This window comes from Trachymyrmex cornetzi, unplaced genomic scaffold (genome assembly GCF_001594075.2).
Source record: "Trachymyrmex cornetzi isolate Tcor2-1 unplaced genomic scaffold, Tcor1.1 scaffold416, whole genome shotgun sequence".
NCBI lineage: Eukaryota > Metazoa > Arthropoda > Insecta > Hymenoptera > Formicidae > Trachymyrmex > Trachymyrmex cornetzi.
The window spans coordinates 566,096-580,607 of NW_017298918.1; the positions used below are offsets into that span (position 1 = coordinate 566,096).

At 34.8% G+C, this 14,512-nt stretch overlaps 1 long non-coding RNA gene across 1 annotated transcript in view; it reads right to left on the reverse strand.

Annotated features, from left to right (window-relative positions):
• LOC108764392 (uncharacterized) overlaps window positions 1-14,302 on the reverse strand; it is a 52,686-nt gene extending 38,384 nt beyond the window's left edge. Inside the window, exon 1 of the long non-coding RNA XR_001940274.1 lies at window positions 14,152-14,302. This is a non-coding gene — a long non-coding RNA (uncharacterized LOC108764392). The remainder of the gene's footprint in view (window positions 1-14,151) is intronic.
• Window positions 14,303-14,512: the final 210 nt, after the last annotated feature.

Sequence of the window (14,512 nt, forward strand, 5' to 3'; positions counted from 1 at the left end):
TTTTTTGGAGTGAAATTTTCACTCTAATCCTGGAGTCACTGACCAGTTCACTCTACGTGGAGGAAGTATTCACTTTAATAAAGTAAATTCTTTCACACTAAGACAAAAAGTGAAATGTTTCACTCTTATTTTTAAAGTGAAATTGTTAATGCTCTAAACTTCACTCCAACTTAAAGTGCAGAAATCTCGCCAAATCACGCCTAACGCCTTCTCGTTCTTGTTCTCGAACAAGTGCCGTTTACAATTGCCAATTATTAAATATGTTTAGTTGTTCTGAGTGTATGAACAACGTCAAGTGTTTGACTCAGGAATGAATCTATCAGAGGAAAGCTTGTTTATACATTTGTACCTACATAAAATAGAAATCAAAAGGATACGAACAGAGGTTAACGTATTTCGTATAGGTATTTAGGATAATGAAGGAAATTAATTTCTACTGAAAACGTTAACAAAATGTAATAAATCAAAATTCTTTAATCTTTAATATGTTTGTACTTCTGTACAGACAAAGTACTTAGAGATTTTAAGACTTATGCCCAATTTCTTCACTTCCAGATAAGTTGTGGATAACCTTATCCAGGAGATATCTCCATTACATTATTCTGGGAGATATCTCTTGGATAAAGTTATCTAGAGGTGAAGCTGGTGAAGAAATTACGCATTAGTCAAAAAATACCTGCGACTTAATGATTAAGTTACAAAACATCCTCTCTCCGAGAAAAATCACTCTTTTTAGAATTGAAGAATAAATCCAAATGAAGAGTGAACAATTTCACTCTTTTGAAAAATGAAATTTCGCTCCACACTTCGATTGGCGGTATTTTCGTGAATATTTAAAGTGACTTTTCACTCCAAAAAAGTGAGATTTCACTCCAAGAAATTTAGAGAGTATACTATAACATTTCTCTAGTTTGTCGTATGCGATACTTTTGAAGAATAAGACCCCGGGACAATTGGTGGACGACAGTCGATCGTCTTCTTGCGATATGTCGTCTTCGCACCCTCCCGTAATCAGTCGCACGGAAGCTCAGACTGCTCGGCAGCGGCACCCTACCACCTCATCTTGCACGCTATTATTATAACCGACGCAAAATCAATCGAAAGTCACCGTACACACTTGCGTCATCCACGTATCTCCCCCGTTTTCGCATGTTACTCTTGATTACTCTGCTGGTACTCGCACCAGTTAACACGTTCGCGTCATAATTCCCGTGCATTTTCCAAGCATGCTATATGGCTTCGAGGCATTTCCAACTCCTAGATGCCAAAGTTGAGTACATCATGAGAATACACTTTGTACGAGTAGTAAAGTTATACTTTCTTCTATATATCAGAAATCTAATTGTATATCTAATTAAATCGAAAAACTGATTTTTTTCTTCGATAAATGTATTTCAAACTCTTAAGTATTAGTACTTTAATTAAACGATAGGGGACACCATTTTTGTCGCGTAAAAACTTATGGACTCGTATACTTAATCATGGATTCATACCATAATAAAAAGACTTTTTCGAGAGAATAACCAACACAACATGTCATTTGTTTAATCACCTATTGAGGTGGGAGAAAAGATACATAGGGCGACACACCTCAATTGAAACGAGTGATCGAAGCGTACTATGACGTTAGATGTACATACAACACCGAGGAAAAACTATTTTCACACACTTCTCGCTTACTTCTGGCAATAGAGATAAAAATTACAGAAAAAATCTAAAAACTTTGAAAACAAAAACAATAAAAACCAGTTTCTTTCCAGTCCTTACAGTTTTTTTACTCGAATTTTTTATGATCAAGAAAATCTTTGTATCTTTAACACCATATTATTGTTCTAGAATTCAGATTTTGTACTTATTCAAAAGATTTTTTGTGTAAAAATTACTGTAAACGATCAAAGTGTAGTACAATAACTAAGTGGTGACTATGGATATATTAGATCCAGTTTCGAAAAAGCGTAATCAACTTATTAAGCACCGCAATAATTCAAAAACGTTTCCGCCTCGATATTTTAAAGTTATAAAGACAAAATTTATTAAATAATATCAAAATAATATAAATATTAAACGTTTTAACGATAAATATAAAAAAAGTAATTCGAGACTTTTTTTCAAGATTTTGATAAAAAAAATAACTTTTTACTATAAAAAAATCAGTTTTGTTACTCGATTTCTATTCCGAAATAAAACTGTTTTTTTCCTCATCTCTATACATATAACACAAACAAAATGAATGAGCGAGCTTTGAAATAAAAAAGCTCATATATTTATCTTTAATAAATAATGCACGAAATATTCCTACTTCGAAAATAAGAAAATATTTATACTATGTGAAGAACCTATGTACAAACGTCTGATTCTACGTCTGAATAATAGAATATACAATTAGCAAATTTTCGCGCGCGCGAATACCTATATATAATAATAAAGATTGACAAATAATATACATTCTATTTTGTTTCGCATGCAATCTTTGCTGAACGCTGACGAACAACAAATTCTGTATATAAACTGAATGAAATAAACCATTTAAATGCTTTTATCAATTATGTTCTTCATTTCTAAATTATCGTTTATCAGAAACCATTTAAACTTTTTCATCAATCGATGCTTTCATTAATCTGTATTCGAAATTATATCGTTAATTTCAGAAAAAATCGGGATTTAAAAAACGACTGTATTATACATTTTATAATCACAGAATATTTTTCTTAATTATATCACGTAAAAATGAACATGGAGCAAAAGTGTAGCAAGTATAGTTTCGTAGAAAAAATGATTTTGCTGAAATATTTAAAAATTAGGTAGACACAGATTTGAAGATAATTTTGTTGGATCAAAATAATTATTAGGGCATTCAAACTGGTTGCTAGAATGTCAAAACTTTTTGTAGTATTATTTATTATGATTGAGGTTCCTACATAATTATTTTGATAGTTCAAGAAAAATTATTTTCAGATCTAACTGTATCCAGTTAAATTTTTAAATATCTTAGCAAAATCATTCTTTCTCTATAATTTAAGTCTCTTTGGCAATAATATTTGCTTTAAATATACCTTTATATTTCGATCAAATATCATTATAAATGATAAATAATCACCTCGGTTATTTAATAATTATAATTCAGTACTTAGATATTTATTTTAATTAGATAAAACGGATCAAAAAGTCCAGGAATGTGATATCATACTCATAATTATATACTGTCACTGTCATAATTATATACTGTTTTTTTTATCTTTTTACACGATCACAAAATTGATTAAGGACGTATCGTCGGTTTATAATTGCGGAATAAAAAAAAGTCATCGTCGTTTTATCGATCTCAAAAAATTATATACACGAACTATTCTAGATAAAAGTGCACTGGAACGAAAGCACAGGACAAGATTAAACGACACAGCAAACGGTATTTTTAAGTATGACATTTCATTCGAAATAATAGATCAAGCGTGGTAAAGCTTATGTTTCCCGATAATATAGAGTTAACTATTCAAATATTTTTAGACAAACGATGTAGCGATATGCTTTGTATAATTATGTTTTTTTGTTCAAAGTTATGTTGAAATTTGTTTAAATCGCCACGTCGTTTGGCTTAAAATGTTTGAGTAGTTAATTTTACATTATCGTGAAATATAAGTTTCACCACGCTTGATTTATTATTTCGAATGAAATGTCATACTTAAAAATACCGTTTATTGTGTCGTTTAATCTCGTTTTATGCTTTCGTTCCAGTGCACTATTTGCTGACGTATAGACGTTCTCAATTATTGACATATCATTTAAACGTACACCAGTACAGCTGACGTTCAATCGTAGTTTTTCACGAATAATAATAAAAAATGAGTCATAAGAAGATAGGTATAGCAGTTAACGAGTTATGACTACTTTTTGTGGAATTTCCACTTCCCTCATTGCGCGAATCATCCATTGATAAGAATATTGTTATGCAAATTTAATCTATAGTAATGTATTTACACTGAAAATACCGACAGGTCTTCCAATACACGAACATTAAAAGTTTGGCACAAATCCGCGTTTGGCATCGCATTCCAAGATTTTTTGCCAATATCTAACTTTGTAATACGAGAATCTTCTGGTTAAACAACGTCACGAATACAATTCCGTTATCGCAAATAATTTTTGTTAGTTAGTTTATAACGTAAAATCGTCTGTGTAATAAAAAAAGATACTTTAGTAAAAAATGTAAAGGCGATTACTGCAGTTTCGTATTTCAATCTCGACAATTTTATCTCATCGATTGGTCCCCTTTATGGAAAAAAAAAATATATATGTATGTATGTATATTACGATTACAAATAAAATTAAAAAAAAAAAATTATTTCACTTTATTTCGTCGGTTCATCTCATAACTCATAAAAGTATTATAATTATAGAATACAGATAATCGAAATTGAACAAAAAACCATGCAAATTATTTTATTACACAAAAGTTTACCGTCCACACATAAAATATAAAGTTCGAATTTATCGATATCAAGACTTTGTTTTCAACAAATTAAATTTTCATCCTAAAGATGATACGAATCCAGATGAAGCAAAGAACGAGAGAATGAACTAACTTAATTCAATGAGTATCAACGACGTTGCAAATACAATCGAGTATTCATATCAACAAATTCATATCAACGAATATATACGGTATCTTGTCTATAACTTCTCGGTCAAAGGAAAAACATTCGTTGTATACATTAAACTAATTAAACCGTAATCACATTAACGATTGCGTGATTGTAATTAGCAATTGGCGATTATTTTTCAACTAATCATAAAGTTAGAACTAAGCACCGATTGTTTTGCTCTAATTAGTTGAAAAGCAATCGTCAATCACCAATCGTAATCGCATAATCACACTAGCATGATTACGGCTTTAAACGTTCGCTAATGTTCGTTCGTGATCGTTCGTCCTTGCTAGCGTGTGGTCGGATCCGCCTTGACACGCAGACAATATTCACGTACCTCGCGGACATACGCTCGTATCTGAAAATATTTCATTCAATGTGCCTTATGTATGGCATGTGCCAAGCATTGACCGTGGACGACGTCTAGCGCGCGTCTATAAGCCTAGTCTGTCGTCTATTAAAAGAGTTCTCGCAAGTGCTCGGCTGCAATCTTGCGATTATACGCGTACCTGCCGTGCACTTGCGACGCACCATGTACATACGAGTGTGTGCGTGTGCTCTGTGTGTGTGCGTGCGCGTGTGCGGTGTATGCACGCGTGTGCGGTGTGTGTGCGGTGTGTGTGCGTGTGCGGTGCGTGCGCGTGTGCGGTGTATGCACGCGTGTGCGGTGTGTGTGCGTGTGCGTGCGCGGTGTGTGCGTGTGTGTGTGTGTGTGTGTGTGTGTGTGTGTGTGTGTGTGTGTGTGGTACGCGCTTGCGCTTGCGCACGTATGTATGTGTGTGCGCAAGCCACGACGGTTGCGTGTTGCGGGCGTCTCGACGCGCTTCCTCGTGGCCTTTGTGAAGCGTCGCCGCCCGCCCGGTTAGCAACAGATTTCACCAGGATCGGACGAGCCATCGAATAAGAAGGACCCTGGTACCCCGTGACCTAGACAAGAGAGAGCTCTCTTGCCCGTTTTGTTCTGAGCGAAGATGTGGGCAACATGAATCGATCCGCGAATACGAAACGAAGAAGGCGAGCGGGAGCGCGTCGCTTCACAATTCCTATTTAATTCTCTTTTCGATGAAACGGCACTTTGCAGGTCGATCATTAAGGAATACAAACGTGAGAAACATATCGGCTTTTATGAGTAACATTACATTCTGCTTTATTTTCATATTAAAGATGTAAATGACTGGCGATTTGTCAAAGAGACAATTTTACACGTAAATAAAAAGAGTTGTGTGTAAATATTTTTTAGATCTGTAATTATTGAATATTAATAATTTGTTAATATCATAATGTAAACTTGACAAAGTGATTTTTGAACGGGTAAATAATAAAATTATAGAAAATTTAATTATTTATAATAAAACATACTATCTCAATTTATTTAGGTTATTATTATCTTATTTTAATATCAAATAAAAAATTTTATTACTATTATGAGAATAACATCTTATAGTTATTTTCATTATTCAAAATCTTTTAAGCTCTTTCTCTTTCTCTTCCGAGATCTGTTCCCAGCAAATATATATAACACAAACTTGACGAAGTGAATTTTGAGAATATAAAAAGAATAAAATTGTAAAAAAAAAATTTAATTATTTACATTAAGGAATATTACCCCTGTTTATTTAATTTACTATCTATTTTAATATCAAATAGAAGGTTTTGTTACTTATTATTAGAATAATATTTTATATTTCCATTATTCAAAATCTTTCAATTTCTTAGCAAAAAAAAATATATATAATCAATATTTTACATTCATGAAAGAATGATGTAATATCTGAATATATACACACATATATATACAATATCTAATAAAATTTAATAAACCTAATATCCAATAAAGTAAAATAAACAAATATACTTAAGTCCATGTATAAATTAAAAAAAATAAATTATATATTAAATAAAATCTCTCTTTCTCAGCGAAATGTTTCCGATTTAAAGATGCTCTTAAATTTTAATCAATTATTCGTTTTATGTCATTTGCACGCTAGGTATTTAGATATATAAAACATTTGCTCGTTTATCTTCACATAAAATGACATTGATTGTTTTAGCTCGGGACTAGAGGTATAATACTTTTTCGAGAAACCGAGAGACGTCGTCTCAAATGCTCGGGACAAGTGACGAGCAGTGTCTCGCGCAGATTTGGTTCGATCTCATAGAGATCCTGCGGAAGAAGATACACCTCGCTTCTCGATGCGTCAATGTCGTCAGTATCATCGCATGTGGAGGGGATTGCGATCACCTAGTTCGTCGCTCGTGCGTGCTGCATCGGTGACCCATGCACAGCGAAAGTTCTTTTGTTCGCTGATGAATCAAGATTTCATGCGCTTACGCGATTCGCATTTACGAAACGCTCCACAAAAGGGCAATAAGTGTAATATATAGCGTGTATAATAGTCATTTGATGCTCGTGCGTAAAACAGAACCATCATTCATTCCTGCATGACGAATTCTCTCACTTTTAATACCATTTACCAAAATATTTTTCGTCAGAACAAGATTTTATTATAATTGTTACTAAATATTAAATGCTTAAAAACAATGGCAAAATTAAATATTTAGTACATTTTAAACAAGATATATAATATATGTACATACAAAATAAATTATATAGGTATGTGTAAACATTAAATACACCGTCTATAAACTTTAATATTCAAATTAAATAGAAATATTTTTGTTAATATAAAATATTGTTCTATTTGAAAGTTTATCCGATACGCTTTCAACGACTGTAGGTCTTTGTTTGTATATAGTACGAATACTTGGTGGTACTTATAGAACTGATGACGTTTAATGTAAAAAGTACGGGCTTGACTGTCGTGCCCAGCGCACACTCCGTATACGTCAGTCTCTCCTTCTCTCTCTGATTCATCCGCGATGCCGGGGCCGGGCTCTCATAAACGCGTTCGATCCCGTGGAGCTCACGTGCCGTAAATTATTCGGTGAGAATAGGAGAGGAGCTGTGTCGTGACGCATGCGCCAACACGCTCGGTGCAGAAATTAAACCTGCTACGAGGATCGTCCGCGATCCAAATAACTTGTCACGGAGAAACAGGTTTCTACGGGCGTCGCACACGTGCGCGCGCGTGCGCACGAATAGACGATGGTGTATATTGTACAGATAGATATAGGTATTCTCAAATAGACACGACGCGACGCCGCGGATCTCGATTCTTACTATCGTACTACGAATTTTCTTGCCAAGAAGGATAATTAATAATCGATCTCTCAGATCTCTCTAATCTAATAAATTCTATTATAATGAAATATTAAAATACGATTAAATCATTAGCGTGACGACGTAATTTTATTATATGATCCAAACGAAAATAAAACGTATCAAGTATTAAAAATGTCAGAAATTTTAATTCTTCGCTATAGTATCATAATTAATCTCTTAATTTATACATAATTAAAATAAAATTAATTTGTTAACCTTAAAATATGAATTATTCACGAGACTAAATTGAGATATTCAAATCGGTTTGCCTGCGGTTTATAGTTGCAGAATCAAAATGTAGTAGTCTTTTTCCTGCGGTCCACAAGCGAAAGTCTCAAAGTAATCTAATCCACGGCGCAATTTACGCGCAATTAGCGAACGTTAAGTTAAGCGGCGATATGAGGCGACCCGCGAAACGTCGTCACAGAAACGGATAACGATCCGCGAGTATTTACGACGCCGGTTGATTAAAACGACTCCGACGGTCATCTACCTTCTGCGCTGATGTCTATTTTCACGTAGATTCCGTATAACTCGCGCGGTCGATGCATTTATATTTCGAATTTACAATTCACACACGCACGCACGCACGCACGCACGCACGCACGCACGCACGCATGCCACGCCACGTCATGTCACGTCACGCATGCGGTTTCGCGTCAGCCGCGCATAACACGGAACCTAATTGTATTTTCACCTACGCCTTCAACCGGCGAGCGATCGTTCGTTTCTAATGCTTTTCCCTTTTTCCTTTTCCTACCTTTTCCCTTTCCTCTCTCCCCTTGCCGACGGTATGATGAAATCGAGCAGCCAATACGCTTCGTATAAAAGAAAGAAAAAGGAATTGCTCGCTCGGTCGTACTGATTATGAACGTGAATACGTGCTAAATCTGTCCTGACAACTCCTTTTATTTTACTAAACAAAGATTATGTCAAAATAATTTATTTATTGATAATAAAACGAAATCGTTTCAAATGTACAATCAAGATGCGCTTTTACATCTTCACTTGAACTATTGGAATTTTCATTTAAAGTTTCTTAGATTTTTTTTTTTTAGAAATCTTTAATAATCTTAATAAACCAGACAAGTTTTCAAGCGTCAGAAATTTCAAATATATTCAAGATTATATATATACAGCGTGTCTCAAAATTCACGAGTAACTTTTTTACATTATAGCAAAAATGTTTTGGAAAAATAAAGTAAAAAAGTTACTTGTAAATTTTTATTGTAAACAATTATAGTTTCTGAAATATAAGTTTAAATACAGCCAATTAGACTACGTCTGGTTACCTGTGAATATTACTGAGCACGCTGAAATGTGCACTCAACGGCGCTGACTAATACTCATATGTGACCGTTATATAGTCTGTAATTAACCATTTTTAAGTCCTTATTATCTCAACTGCTATTATCTTAACTGCTTAAAGTAAAAATTTACAAATAACTTTTTACTTAATTTTTCGAGAACTTTCTTGTGTAGTATTTTGAGTCGTAAATTTTTGAACACCCTGTATATAAAATTGTTTTACATCTCATATATATACATATATTTACAGTATTATTGCTTACACTGTGCACGTAATCGCTAGAAATTATAAGATAAATAAAAATTATATAAATAATAACACTTATTTATCAAGATCGTTGTGATGACGTGATATACTTAATTTTTTTGGTCTATCAATCTTTGGTCTATCAAATTAAAAAAATTGTTTTCTAATGCAGATAGATAAACTGCGTTCGATCAATGGCTTGTTTAACAAAAAATGGATAATTAAATATCTATATCGTTAAATTCACAACATCAAATTTTACTCAATTTGAGTTAATTTTAATCATTTCTATAAATCGCCATTGCATCTACTCAGTGACCGATATTCGGTCATATAATCGATTCTTAATATTTGAGATAGTTTTAACCTTTTAAGTATAATCTTAAGATGTCACGAACCAATCAGAAGACCGTATTAGCATCTTAAGACGTGTTTTAAAACGCTAATTGAAATAAACGCATGAATACCGACCTATTTATATATATATATATATCGTTAATTTAACTTAAACAATAAAGTTAAACAATTTAACTAAAGAAAAAAATATCAAATTTGACTCAATTTTGTTTATTATTTGTTAAATGAACATATAATGTAAACGTAAATTATTCACTTTGAAACTGCAGAAAAGGACTGATTTACAATGTATGTAAACCACATAATACATTACAATAAATGAATGTTACATTTTTATTCAGGATCATCGCACGTCGCGTTATCAGTGGCAACGGGTACAATGATACAATCGCCGACGACGCAACGAGACACGATCCGCAAGAGTGAACTTTTCCCATTGTGTTACGCGAAAGCGACTCTCGCACGCAATAATTCTTGATACGAAGGAGGGGAATCCCCTCGGCCGAGGCTTACGCCGCTTACGCCGCGACGCAACGCGTGCAACGCGATCGACGTAACGACTAACGCGCGTTTCCCTTTCCCTCTCGACCTTATCCGCGATTCAACGACGAGCGGAGCACATGTTCGTTGTCTCTCGCGGATCGTTGATTCTCCCGGCTGATCGATCGGCCGAACGACCGACTGATGAACAGACGACAAGACGCGTTTCACGGCGATGACAACCAACGCGACCCGATTGTCGTGACTTGGCCGTGGGGATCATCTCTCTCGTCTCCTGATCTCTCTCCTAAACAAAGAACTCTGGCTGACAACACGCAACGACCCTGACTCCGTTCCTTATTACGATCTACGGTGCGTGCGAATGTAGGAAGACGAACGTATCTTACTTGGTTGCACGTGAATATGTATGTTTAATTTTAGATGTTGGCTCATAATTAACTCATAATAAAATCATTGTTATTCCTAGAACCTATCTATTTTGTTTAATTATTAAAATCATTGTTATTATCATTATTATTATTATTAACCCTCACTTATCGCACGTGTTTTGTCATCAACATTCCCGTGTGTGAAAGTATATTTATTTCGACAAGTAAAATTGCACGATTCTTTTTCAAACGCTGCACGATTTTTAGACACTCTGATGGGTACGTCATAGTCTTGTACTGTAGGAGTTAAGAAATTCGTTTCGCATTCAACAATCAACATTTGAATCCTTCCTCTGAAAACCCAACGATTTATAATTCAAAAAATGAAAATAAAAATAAACACAAAGAACACAAAGATACACGTTGAACTAATTGGCATTAAAAGGATCTCAAAGTCGTCTATTTTATCGAATCAATAGGACCTACACACATACAATTTACGTGTCAATATGTCACTTATACACACTACTTATACATCAATGTCGCGCACATATATAAATTTTCTAACTAATTTTTCATATTAAGTATCTAAGCCTAATTCCAAAAACTCAAAATTGATCATATAATTCATAGTCCGAACCAAGATTAAAAAATCAAACACCAGAAACCAATTGTAATTTTCGTTTTTGGTATAAAGTCGACCGGACTACATTTGTACTACATTATTGTTTATAATTTTAATTGTGCATTTTAAATCTGTGTAGGATGTGTAAAGGTAGTTTATAGAAAAATATTTGAAAAATAATCGGACTCTCTCCCTTTCTCGTTTCTTTCCACCCTCCTTCTATATACAAGGAAATTTCCTACCCTGGGCGACGAAGCAACGGAGACGCCAGGTCGCGAAATATTATAGTACACGAGACGGCTCGCGCCGCGCATTCACGCGATAATAATGCCTCCGGGGGCCTCTTATCGATGCACCACGTTAAAGAGCCAGCAGCGTGCAACCGGCCGAAGTAGCGTATCGATTCGCAAAAGCGTCGCCGTGCCGCTCGTGATTCCCGAGGGATGTACAACTCGCGCGCGCGAAACAAGTCGGTGTATCCGCGCGAGAAGAAAATCCATTCCGCGCGATTTTCTCCGCAAGATCCTCGATCGCTTTCGGCGACCAACAGTGCATTCCACCCGGTTTCGCAACGCTCGCGAGCATCACTTCATCTTTATTGTTTATCAAATGTTAAATAAGAATAATGCACTATTAAATTCGTTAAGTCAAATTATACCTAATCTGAGCCATTTTCAATAATTTTTATAGATCGTTTACCCGTACTCAATATATCGTTAATTTAACTAAAACGATAGAGTTGAACAATTTAACTTAAGGAAATTGATTCAAATTTATAGTTTATTTAGTTTATTATTTACTAAATGCAGACGTTAATATGGATCGATTACTTAAAAAAAATAACTATAAAAATAGATTAATTTATATTTTGACATACATGGAAAACATTAAAAATAACAAAATGTTATTTAACTCAAGAGATTGGGTTGTTACCTAATAGTGTGCACGCGAGCGTTGCGAATGCCAAATAGAACGTAGATTGTAATTTGTAATATGAAATGGGCGAGAATTTATTTAAATCAAATATATATATATATATATATACATATGTATATACACAATGGAAGTAAGTATTGAACCGAGCATAGACGTAATAAAAATAGATAAAAATAGTGTTTTTCTATTAAGTTGTCACTCTTCTCTATTCACTGTTAAATATCAGTAAGCAGTAATGGTAATCCAATCTTTGGAATTTTAACATTTTGTTAATTTCTAATTTCTATTATATACACTGAGAAAAAAATCTAATTGAAAATGGACGAGTTACAACATTCTTATTATTTCTATCAGAAGTGCGATTATCTTAACTAGAATTCTAGTAAATTTAACCAAACAATTTTAATTCGCCCATTTTATCAATCAGAATTCCAATTAATCCAACCAAACATTTTTCTCAGTGTGTCAAAATGTGAATCAATTCATTTCTATTGGTTGTTTTAAAGTAAACAAATTTAATATTACATTTTCTTGAGTTAAATTGTTCAACTCCATTATTTTAGTTAAATTAACGACATATTGAGTAAAAGCAATGGCGATCTATAGAAATAATTAAACATACACTGAGAGAAATGTTTTGTATGAATAACCATAATTTAGTTGTTATATATAAATTACAAAGTTTTCTTATTTTTTTAATTTAAAAAATGTGTTGTTTTAATCAATCTTTGGTCTAAATTACAAATATGAATTACAAAAACAAAGAAAGTTTATCTAATTCACACAAAACATTTCAAAACAAATCAATATCTCTCACAATCAGTGTAACTCAAATTTGATATAATTTGACATTCTTTTAACAGTGTTTAAGTGTGAGGTAGTTCGAAATATATCGCTCTCTCTCTCTCTCTCTCTCTTATTTAAGCATCGAATTGAAGAGAGATACTAACAGAGTTAAAAAGAGTTACTGATATGTTCAGTTTTTTTCTAAAGGAGCACAAGTGCTAAAATCAGAAAATGTGCAGTCTATTTTTCTATAAAAATGAGCTCTATAAAAAAAAGCAAGGATCAATTCATTCCGAGACATAAAAATTAATTGACTTTTCGGAAAGTTATCACATGATTTTTCAAGTGTCGACTTGAAATCGTTCGCTTGACAATCTCGTTTGATTGACTTTTACGACACTAACGTTCAACATCAGTGGAACAACCTTTAGTCGTTTTGTAAGCGTTCTTTATCCGTCATGATCCTCTAACAAGTCCTGCGACTTCAAGGTAACATAACGTATTTGTTTGTCATTATTAACTTGGAATACACGTTGCTACATGTATGTATATCGTTAGGTGCCATAGTGACCTATTTTTGAAAACGCGCCAGTTAAACAAGTGCGAGACAAACACACGAGAGGCGGGTAAACGTATCCAAAATCTAATAATCGTTTCTCCTTTTTAAAAACACGCACCCCAATTCTACGAGAGGGGGGGGGGGGCAGGGGTATCATTTAATTAAATGCCAAACGATTAGCCGCGCAGGATCGTCTCGTCGCAAATATTAAATACCCTCTTTCGACCCAGATAAACAGACCTAGTTCTCCGGAGAGGGAAGGACATTTTTGAGGCGAGGAAAGAACAAAAAGAGAATCATCGTTCGAATCTCATTCTTCGACATTCATAAAAACAGTTCATAGAAGGTTAAAGTCGCGTCTCTTTCGCGCAATGATAAGAAGGGTAACGACTCCCTCATTACGAGCATAAACATTTCCATCGCGATTCGCAATGGTCGAGTCCTGTAACAAGAAGCTTGGAGGAGGAAGGAAGAGAGGGAGGAGGGAGGAGAGAAAGAGAAGGGAAGAGGAGAAGGAAGTAGATGCATTTCGTACCTGGTAACGTGGCGAGAAGAGGGGCGGAAAGGATCGTAAAATGTTTGGATACATATTTTTTTTTACCTGTAGGCTCCGCGACGACGCGGTGATCGCCGGTCCGAACAAAGGCGAGGAAACCGGCGCTTTGACTCGTTGCTGTTGCTGTCGCCGCCGCCACCGTCGTCGTCGTCGTCGTCGTCGTCGCCGTAGTCGTCGTCGTCGCCGTAGTCGCCAAGGAAGGAGGAAGAAGCGGAGGAAAAGAAGGAGGAAGAAGAGGTGAGCAAGGAGGTGACGGAGAAGGAGGAGGAGGAAACGGAGGAAACGACGGGCAAGGAGGTGGAGGAGGAGGTTGCGAAGGAGTAGCAGCAGACGATAGGAGCTGATACACTCGTCTCCGTTCCGGACAGCACGACGGCGCTGCTGTCGTTGCGTAGCACTCTCCTCG